General features: G+C 31.0%; 1 long non-coding RNA gene across 1 annotated transcript in view; it reads right to left on the bottom strand.

The window, feature by feature from the left end:
- LOC141113639 (uncharacterized) overlaps nucleotides 1-9,981 on the bottom strand; it is a 13,439-nt gene extending 3,458 nt beyond the window's left edge. The window contains exon 1 of the long non-coding RNA XR_012236795.1: nucleotides 3,518-9,981. This is a non-coding gene — a long non-coding RNA (uncharacterized lncRNA). The remainder of the gene's footprint in view (nucleotides 1-3,517) is intronic.
- Between the last annotated feature and the right edge of the window lie 1,303 nt (nucleotides 9,982-11,284).

Here is an 11,284-nt window from a genome sequence, read left to right as displayed (position 1 = left end):
AAAAATTAAATGGAAACTTTTTCAGTTTGCTATCATGCAAAAAAGTAGTATGCTAGCGGTGTTTTTACTTAAAAAAAAAAAAAGATCTGGATAATTAGTGAAGCAAAAAAAAAAATGTAAATGGAAACTTTTTCAGTTTGCTATCATGCACAAAAGTAGTATGCTAGCGGTGTTTGTACTTTAAAAAAAAAAAAAGAAAAAAAAAATGATCTGGTTAATTAGTGATGCAAAAAAAAAATTAAATTGAAACTTTTTCAGTTTACTATCATGCAAAAAAGTAGTATGCTAGCGGTGTTTTTACTTAATTTTTTTTTTTTTTGTAAGTAAAAACACTGCTAGCATACTACTTTTTTGCATGATAGTAAACTGAAAAAGTTTCCAGTTACATTTTTTTTTGCATCAATAATTATCCAGGTCATTTTTAATTTTTTTTTTTTTTTAAAGTAAATACACCACTAGCATACTACTTTTTTTGCATGATAGCAAACTGAAAAAGTTTCCATTGAAATTTTTTTTTGTTTCACTAATTATCCAGATAATTTTTTCTTTTTAATCTGGATAATTAGTGATGCAAAAAAACATTTTAATGGAAACTTTTTCAGTTTGCTATCATGCAAAAAAGTAGTATGCTAGCGGTGTTTTTACTTTAAAAAAAAAAAGAGAAAAAATTATCTGGATAATTAGTGATGCAAAAAAAAAAAAAAATTTAAATGGAAACTTTTTCAGTTTGCTATCATGCAAAAAAAAAAAAAAAATATCAAGGCCACAGCATTGGAGGACATGAAGCGGATATTGGGTTTGGGGCAGGCTTTTCAAAAGTCTTGGTCATCCATGTTTATGAAAGATCAAACACACAGATAAAGTGTCTGGAAATTAGTCATAATAAGGGAAATTACACCCAGGGATTTCATTGTCGGAGGTCCAGAAAAAAAAAAATTCCAAAATATTTGAAGGCCAAAACAATCCGAATATTTCTGCTGGAAAAAAATAAATAAATGAAGGTATGGGGGGGACATGACAGCAATTGCATGAACTAAAGATAATATGCATTTTCAAGGGTCGGCGTGGGAAAGTCTTAAGATCATTTGAAACATTTTAAGTCGAAAAGTTAAAAAAAAAAAATTTGTTAAATATTTAAAAAAAAATATTAAAAAAAAAATGTTTCTTGAGTAACTGAGGATAATGGTTCAATAAGTTTGCTTGTATAAGCCTCTCCCTTCAAATATATATTGATTTTGGTGTATATATTTTACTAGGTTATTTTTATTTGCTTGTTCCATTGTGCAGCTGCATGACTCACCTCTTCTTTTTAACACTACATCACCACTGATGGCGCTATATAAATCAATTTTGATCACGAGCAAATAGACTTGAGAGACGTAACCCATAGCAACCAATCAGGTCAGCCTTTTTCTCTTAACAGATAAAGATTTTCAATTGGCTGCTACAGGTTACATTGTTGCCTGCCACTTTGCACGGTGTTATTAGATAATAACTCAATAGGTCCAATAACGCGCCTCGCCGGCAAGCCCCGGCTGCTCTCCGCTCATCTGTACAGGACAAGCATAATCCACAAATATTAAATTAAAATTTTCCTCAGATCTGGATGAAAAGCTTTTTTTTTTTATTATTATTTTTTTTTTTTTACAAATACAAAAATAAAAAAAAAATAAAAACAGAACTAGCTGCGACCAGTAGACCAGGTGCAAGCACAGCAGCGAGGGAACTGCAAGCCTCAGCGTGCCGCAAGCAGAACCGCCGAACGGCCCCGCCCACTCTTCACCTCTGATTTAAACAGTTGTACGTCTAATTTAAATGATTCCAGGAAGCAAGCAGTTCCTGAGTGCTCCTCTCAGTGTGTTCTGGACAAATAAAAGCAGAAGGCTGGGCCTGCGCTTGTTAACTGCAACAATAATATCTGCACAGGTGTTTTTTTATGTAAACTTTGAAGTTGAAATAAAATAAATTGTTTCAACACACAAAAAAAAAAAATGTTTGTTTTAAAGAGAATTAAAGGTTGTCCTCGCTATCTGAGATAAGCTGGCAATGTTGTAATTTTGGAATTAATGTGCAAAAAAAAAAAACAACTTTGAGTCTGCCTCTTTAATTGTATATACGAGGCTTCTTCAAAAAGTTTCCGCACTTTTTTTGAACTGTATTAAATATAAAAAAAGCGCGGAAGACCCCTCATATAAATGTATGCATGTATATTATCTTATATAAAACTGCAATTACTTTGATTTATGCATTATTTTTTTTGGTAAATATTCATTATTTATTAAATATATTACATTTTTTATAAATAAATTTAATGAGAAAATAAATTAAAAAAAAAATAAAAAATGGAACCATCTCACATTGATCTAGGTTAACATGCTTCCACTCCTATTGTACTGTTGCTATGGCAGTTGTAGCATGACAGCAGTTAAGTTTTTTCTTTTTGTAAAAGAAAATGAAAGGGAAAAATGAAAAAAAAAAAAAAAAAACTTTAAAATGAGTCTGCCTATGTTTTTTTATGTAAAATGTATGTATGCATGCATGCCAGTTGTCTGGATATGGTACTGCAGCGACCTAGATTTTTTGAATTTTTGGTAATTATTCATTATTTGTTAAATATTTTAAATGTGTTATAAATAAATTTGATGAAAAAAAAAAAAAAAATCTAACCGTCTCACATTGATCTAGGTCAACATGCTTCCACTCCTATAGTATTTTTGTACCATTTCTATGGCAGTTATAACATGGCAACTGTTACGTTTTCCTTTTGAAAAAGGAAATTAAAGAGAATAATGAAAAAAAAAAAAGCTTTAAATTGAGTCTGCCCATTTTTTTTTTTTTGGAATAAAGAGAATAATGAAAAAAAAAGCTTTAAATTAAATCTGCGCATTTTTTTTTTTTTGGAATAAAGAGAATAATGAAAAAAAAAAAGGCTTTAAATTGAGTCTACCTATTTTTTTTTTTTTATTATTCTTTTATTTAAGTCTGCCTATTTAGATGTATATAAAAATGTATGTATATATGCATGTATATTATGATACCAGTTGTCTGGATGTTTTATTGCAATTACCTTAATTTATGGGGGTTTTTTTGGTAATTATTTATTAAATATTTTAAATGTGTTATAAATAAATTTGATGAGAAAAAAAAAAAAACGAACCATCTCACATTGATCTAGGTCAACATGCTTCCACTCCTATAGTATTTTTGTATTTCTATGGCAGTTGTAACATGACAGCTGCTAAGTTTTCCTTTTGTAAAAAGGTAATTAAAGGGAAAAATTAAACAAAAAAAAAAAAAAACTTTATCCATCGTATCATCTGCCTACCATATCTATATCACATCTTCTGTCCGTCCATCTGTCCATTGGTCAGTCCATCTAGTCATCCATCTTATACTAGTACACGTAGGTTTATTTAGGGAATCGATCGCCTGGGATGTACGGAATTTTTTTTATAGGATATCCTGACATTTTTTTTTACATCTACCCTTAGAAATAACCATAATTATTTTTAAAAACCTTGTTTCTGCCTTCCACATGCATTGCTGTTGCCATCACATTGTTCTTCAGAGAATATCTGTAGGACAAAAAAAAGTTTGGTGATCCTGGGCAGGACCCATTACTTTCACAGAGAACAGTCAATTATTCACTCGGTTATCCTCCTGGACTTTGGAACTTTTTTTGAAAAGCGATACCACACTTGTGTCTAATTTAACTGACAATGCAGAGATTGGGAAGATGGAAGGTCCAATGTGTGCTGCTGACACATCGCATCTACTTTGAAGCAAATCCAACTTTGTCCAACGGCCAAGGCTTTGTTGAGCTCTGTTATAAGATGTGTTATAATGCCTGTGTATGCATCTTTTTTTTTTTTCTTATATATTATAATTTATTTCATGTCTTGTCAGTAACCGGTGATATTGGATACACAAGTATCTAAAGAGTGCTAGAATTTCTGCAAATGTGTTTGCAAATGCACCAACAGTTCATAAATAACCTCAGGTGTCATAAAAAAAGAAAATGCTATTTATTTATTTATTTATTTTTATAAATTAATTAAAAAATAAAAAATAAACTGTTTTGAACTGTCTTCATTTTTTTTATTATTATTGTTATTATTATTAAAAATGTAAATAATTGCTTCCTTTTAAATATCTGTTTCTGACATCAAAACCAGTATGTTTTTTTTTTTTTTTTTGAACTAGATGAACTTGTGTCTTTTTTCAACCTAACTAACTATATATGCAAAATAACCACCGTTGCTTAAAATAACACTACCTACTGACACTGATGAATACATGCAAATCAACAAAAAGTGTTTTTTTTTTTAAATATATATATTTTTTTTTCATACATTTATTACAGATGGCATGTGCACACAAACACAGATGTCAGATCACATTTTTTTTTTTTTTTTTTTTAAATACCACACGCCAATTTTAATTTTTTTTTTTTTACTCACAAATTAATTTTATTGTATCTGAGTTAACAAGAATTCAGTTTTTAGAAACGCAAAAAAAAAAAAAAAAAATAGGAATCAACAGGTATATCTTAGCATAGACTTCATTAACATTATTTTAGATTAAAATGTTCCAAAAAGGTGCAAAAAAAAAATAAAGGTGTATGTGTGGCTTTACTGTGAGCCTATCTCCATTGCGAACAGGCTGTCTTTTTTTTTTTTTTTGCATGCATCAAAGGGCTCTATGCATTAAACTGGGTGGGAATGATATGTTAAAAAAATAACTTTAAATATCCATGACATCTATAAATAAGCCCAGAATCTAAAGGAGCGCAGGGCTGGGAATAAGGGAATCCATAAATCTGGGGCAGATCTAACTTCAGCCAAATCACAAGTTTCTGGGATAGAAAAAAAAAAAAAAGTATATTTTTATATACTAGTGTAATCTTTCCTAAGGCTTTTTTTTTTATTTTTTTTATTTTTTTTTTTTTTTTTATATTTTTTCTGACACTCCGCCAATTCACTTCTGTTGAGAATATAAAGAAGTTTTAAGAAACAGAATACCTAACAGGAGGATACATAGATTTCTAGGCAGTCCAGGCAGCATGAAAGTTGCAACGCAGACAATTATTTTTATTAATAATAGTAATCAATCTTTACAATAGTCTAGTAGCTGTCTTTGGTGAACAAAGGCTTTGACTACGTGTAGTCGAATACAGCACTAGTCATGTCTTTTTTATTTATATATCTCTATTTATTTTGGTACATTAGAAAGGTGCAGTCATTTGGCAATAACACTTTTTTACATTTTATAAAAATGTATTTTTTATTAACATACTTGAAAAAAAAATACACATGTATTTAAATTTTTTTTAATAAAAAAAAAACAATATATGAATTATATTTAAATTACATTAATTATTATAAAAATTATACATTGCTTTATATTCAAACAAAAGTGTATTGATTTTTCTTTATATATTTGCTGTAAAAACAATATTTTTTTTTTTTTTTACAGTACAGCAAACCTAATTAATTAAAAAAAAAAACAATCCATATACCAGTTAAACAAAGAAAATGGACCTTGTTAAATTAAGTTAACGAATAATAAATGCATTTTAAAAATGTTATTTAAAAAAAAATCATAGTAATATTTGTAATAAGCGTAGTTTTTTTAAATTGTATTATTGTTATTTTATTATATATGTATTTATATTTTATTTACTTCATAGTGGAATCTTGCTAAGTTCAGTGCTATAGAAAGAGAATAATACATGAATAAAAAAAAAAGATAATTTAAAAAAAAATCATAGTAATATCTGTAATAAGCGTGGGTTTTTTACATTGTATTATTGTTATTTTATTATTCATATTTTATTTACTTCATAGTGGAATCTAGTTAAGTTCATTGTTATAGAAAGAGAATAATACATGCATTTAAAAAAAAAAATATTTTAAAAAATCATAGTAATATCTGTAATAAGCGTGGGTTTTTTACATTTTATTATTATTTTATTATTTATATTTTATTTACTTCGTAGTGGACTCTTGTTACGTATAGTGCTATAGAAAGAGAATAATGCATGCATTTAAAAAAAAATATATTTAAAAAAAGCATAGTATTCTCTGTAATAAGCGTGGGTTTTTAAGGCTACAGAAAGAAATAAACTATGGAAAAGTATTTTTTTTAATGCCAACATAAAATTTGCACCGGAAGATAAATTGCATGCACATCTACATTTGATTGCAAACCTAGGACTTTTCTGTGGACCAGGGAAAGAAGGAGTCCAGAAAGTTAATTGTCCTTCTGTTTATTAAACATTTCTGTCTGCATCTGGGAATAAATAATTAAATAAAATATTCTCCGGTTTCACTGAATTATTTAAATGTATCTACTAGCATCAAAATAAAGTTACAGAATACTTTGATGAAAATGCTATTTTTTTTTTTTTATTTAAAAGCCAAAGCTACAGTTGCATTAATGGCATACAATATAATATCTCCAGTAGATGCACATGGCTATACCAAGCAGTCTAAATGTTTTTGGTTACATGGCAACAAAACAGATTTAAATGTAAATTTTCTTTTTAGAATTACAAATCCCGCAATTACAAAATAGTGTTTGTTTTGTATTACCAACTGATAATCAATAACATTGTGATGAGGGGACTAAAAAAAAAAAAAAAGACTGTGAAAGTTAGAGATCTGAAATCCTTTATTGTAAAATGTATTTAAAATTTATATAAAATTTATTGTAAAATTTTGATTTGGTAAACTGTTTAAGCTTTTTATATTTTTTATTTTAATATTTTTTTATTTATTTTTTTGGGGAATCCTGTTTCTTTCCTTTTTCAAACACATATTATATATCACCTATTTTTGGCATTTTTTTTTCTTACATTAATTTACTATCAAACAAGAAAAAAAATTTGAAAATTGTAATAGTGCTGTAAAATGTTTAAAAATAATAATCTTTTTATTTTTTTAAAGCTGTTGTGTAGTTAATCAGCCACTATTTCGTTCCAGAATGTAAGAGGTTAATTTTTCTAATGCTCGGAAGCTCTTTGGAAAAAAAAATCCCCTCCCTTTTTCATTATTGGATTTTTTGCATATTTTTGCCAGCATTTTTTTTCTTTAGGCCTTGGTGCACTAAAAAAAAAAAAAAAAAAGACAAATAACACCTAAAGGTTTGTGTTGTCTTTGTTTCTTCAATACACAAAGTGATCAAATATGCAACATGTCAGTGCTAAAAAGGTAATGCCCCTCTAGTTCAATCAATTTAATTAAAGGGATAACTGGGGACAGCTGTGAGAATATTTTATTAAACAATCAGTGGTGATTTGGGTTTGACCCCGCCTTACATAACTTTTCGAATCCTTGGATCACAGTGGAGTTTTCCATATAAATTATACGGCTCGGTTATGTATGGGAAAGTAAGAGAATTCTGACAGCCAGTTAAACAAAATCAGATTCTGCCAAAAAAAAAAAAAATTAAAAAAAAAAATTTGAATGGAAAATATTTTGGACTCCAGTTGCCCCCATGGGTTGCCGTAAAGCCAAAATTCCAAAATTGCAGTGAGAATGCCACTTTTTTGAAGGCCTTCTATTAATTCTGCAGGCTTGCCAGCTTGCTGTCCCTGACGACCGGCTGTTGTTTATAGTTCAATATAAGCTTTAGGTACAAAAATAATTTTTAAAGAGTCAGGCCTACTTTTTTTTTTTTTTTTAGTTCCCACAGTTTTCCCTCAATGCACTTATACAAAATAAAAACAGTAAAACCAAAATAAGTAGACGTCATTGTTTGCAATTTTATATATATATATATATATATATATATATATATATATATATATATATATATATATATATATATATATATAAAAAATAGTAGCTAATTAGGGGTTTTTCCCCCCCCAAACATATTTCTGTTAAATGCATTAAACACAAAAATCCTGGCGTAATAATAAGCGTTAAGAACGCCTTGATATATTAGGCAGAAGGGCATGAAACATTTGCTAACACATGCTTATTTATTGTTTAAAAAAATACATAAAAAAAGAAAATGCACAACATATAAAAAGCAAACACAAAAAAAAAATGAAATAATGAAAGCGAGAAACATTAAAATGCTTTGGGGGGGGGGGGGGGTGGAAAGGAATTTTTAAGAAAAAATGTAAAATTTAAATGATACCAAACATAAAAAATTAATTAGGCAAAATAGGCCTAAAAAGCCTGGCGTGTGTGTGTGTGTGTCTGGGGGGGGGGATCTGAAAAACTGAAAAAAATAACATAAAATAAAATATGAAAGCAAGAAACACTAAAATGCTTTGGGGAAAAAAAGTATTGTTAAAAAAAAAATTGTAAAAATTACATGATACCGAACATAAAAAATAAATTCTGTAAAATAGATATATATAATCATGTGGGGGAAAAAAATCTAAAAAAACAGAATAAATTAAAAGATGAAAGCCGGGAAAACACTAAAAAGCTTTGGAAAAAAAAAAAGGAATTGGTAAAAATGAAATGATACCAAACATAAAAATCTGCAAATTAGATCTATATAATCAAGTGGGGGGGAAAAATCTGAAAAACACAAAAAATAAAATCTGAAAGCGAGAAACACTAAAATGCTTTGGAAAACATAAAAAGAATTGTTAGAAAAATTTGTAAAAATGAAATGATACCAAACATAAAAAAATTAATTCTGCAAAATAGATCTATATAATCATGTGGGGGAGAAATACCTAAAAAACTGAATAAAATAAAATCTGAAAGCAAGAAACACTAAAATGCTTTGGAAAAAATAAAAAGAATTGTTAAAAAAAATTGTAAAAATGAAATGACACCAAACATAAAAAAATTTATTCTGCAAAATAGATCTATATAGTTATGTGGGGGAAAAAAACCTAAAAAACTGAATAAAATAAAATCTGAAAGCGAGAAACACTAAAATGCTTTGAAAAAAAAAATGTGTAAAAATGAAATTATACCAAACATAAAAAAAAGAAAATCTGCAAAATAGATCTATATAATCTTGTGGGGGGAAAATATCTGAAAAACAGAAAAAAAAATAAAATAAAATATGAAAGCGAGAAACACTAAAATGCTTTGGAAAAGAAAAAGGAATTTTTTAAATGTAAAATTTAAATTATACCAAGCAAAAAATAAATAAATCCTGCAAAATAGACCTACAGTATATAATCCGGTGGGGGAAAAAAATCTGAAAAAAATAAAATAAAATGAAATAAGCGAGAAACACTAAAATGCTTTGAAAATAAATAAAAGGAATTGTTAAAAAAAATGTGTAAAAATTGAATTATGCCACATAAATAAAAGTATTCTGCAAAACAGATCTATATAATCATGTGGAGGAAAAAATCTGAAAAACAAAACAAAAAAAAAAGATAAAATTGAAATTAGGGAGCAAAAATAATGCCAAGAAATTTAAAAGGGGGTGGTTAGACTTCTTTGAAGAGCTGCCAAATAATTTACATAGTAGACAATAGAAGTGATTTATTGACACAGGGAATTGAAATCCAGCACATGGCGGGTTAATTCAACGCCTTCTCTCCTGTGTCATTCCTGCCAACATTATCAGGGTGCTGCACCTACCTGCATGGGCGACCTGCGCTTTTGTAGGTCGTTTTTAAAAGACGGGTGGAGCAAAGTGGATCGGCGCAATTCATAATCCATTGATGAGCCCCCCCCCCCCAAATATGCAACCCCAGGAATCCATCTCAATGAGGTCTCTTTTCAATGGATAATGCAGAAAGTTGATGGTGGTGGTGGTGCTGGTGGTGGTGGTGGGGGGGGGGAAGGGGGGGTGGGGGGTGGGCGAGATAATCCTCCACCCCATCCCCCCACCTCCTCCCTTTTTTCCCCTCCACCAGGCTGAGGAAGGTCTTATTGTTCTTGCAAATTGGTCTTTGCTGTGTCCCCTCCCCTAAATCCCATGGAAACCCACCAGATTCGGTGCAGCCCTGGGCTCCTTCCTTATGTGGCCAAAAAAAAAAAAACCTCATGCTCTCCCCACCCCCCACCCCCCCCCACCACCCCCCCAGCGCACGTCGATGGAAAAAGCGATGGGCAACCGCTTGGAGAAAAAACCCAGTTGGCCTCCTGGCGCTCTGGTGGTGTTGGGTTCGAAGATCTTCGTGCGATGCGGACGATGCATCCTGGTGTAGAACGGTCCTGCGGGGGGCCTTCCCGTCGTTGGCCCTCCCGTAGCGCCCCCTCGGATGTGGGCTCCGATTCTTGACCCCCTAATCTTTTTTTTTTTTTTTTTTTCTTTTTTTTTTTTTTGTTGGAAGACCTCTTTGGTGGAGGAGCCACACTTGCCTTGGCTGCTGCTGTTGGTTACAGAGCTGCCTGTACTGTGCAGCTGGCTAGAGTCTACTCTGGGAGGAGGGAAGCACTGGAGAGGGAGTGTGAGCACCGGGGAGGGAGGGAAAGGGCACTGGAGCAACAGCTCTTGTCAGCCTGCCAGCTTCTGTAATAGAGCTTTAGGGCACGCCTCCTATTAAGGTGGAACAGCCCCATTAGTCCTTGAAGAGCACAAAAAAAAAAAAAAAAATTTGCAAGCCAAAAAAAAAAAAAAAAAAAAAAAGGGCTGCCTTAACAATAAGACATATCCAGATTACAAGACTCCCTGTCTTATTATGTGCCGAGTTCACATCAGATTGCCGTTGCCCGTGTTTGGCGTTTCATCGTTTCTCATCTTGCATTGTGTACGGGTTGCTGTAAACAACAGCTACGAGGCGGCGCAAACGGCGTGCCGCTCTATATTATCCAATTACATTTTCAAAGAGGCCATATGGATTGTACGCTCTGGCGGCGTTGAAGTGCTTAGCTGTGTGCTGATGCTGTTTTGCACATTGCTGACAAGGTAGCAGTAAAAAAAAAAAACAAAAAAAAAAACGTGCATAGCCAATGATAGAGCTTACGGAATATTAAAAAAAAAAAAAAAAAAAAAAAAAAAGAAGGCGTCTGCAGGAGCTGCCAGTTTTTTTTTTTTCGAAGAGCATCAGAGGAGTTAAAGAGACATTCCAGGCCAATAAAATAATAGTTAAAAAATATTTTAAAAATTGGAGCTGTTTTATCTGACGTTGCCTACCGTATAATTCCCCTTTTTTATTTTTATTGTTTATTAATTTTTTTATTATTCACGCTCCATCATGCCAAACCCTTTTCCTCCTTCTCTCTTAAAATCACTTTTTAATTCCTTTTTAACCTTTTTTCAAAGATATTTTTCCCCCTACTTCCTGGGTTCTTGCCTAGGCAAGAATCATATTTCGTTTTCCCACCCAGGAGACCATGGATACCCTACT

The sequence above is a fragment of the Aquarana catesbeiana genome, linkage group LG12 (assembly GCF_042186555.1).
Source record: "Aquarana catesbeiana isolate 2022-GZ linkage group LG12, ASM4218655v1, whole genome shotgun sequence".
Lineage (NCBI taxonomy): Eukaryota > Metazoa > Chordata > Amphibia > Anura > Ranidae > Aquarana > Aquarana catesbeiana.
This window is presented reverse-complemented; position numbering and strand designations above follow the sequence as displayed.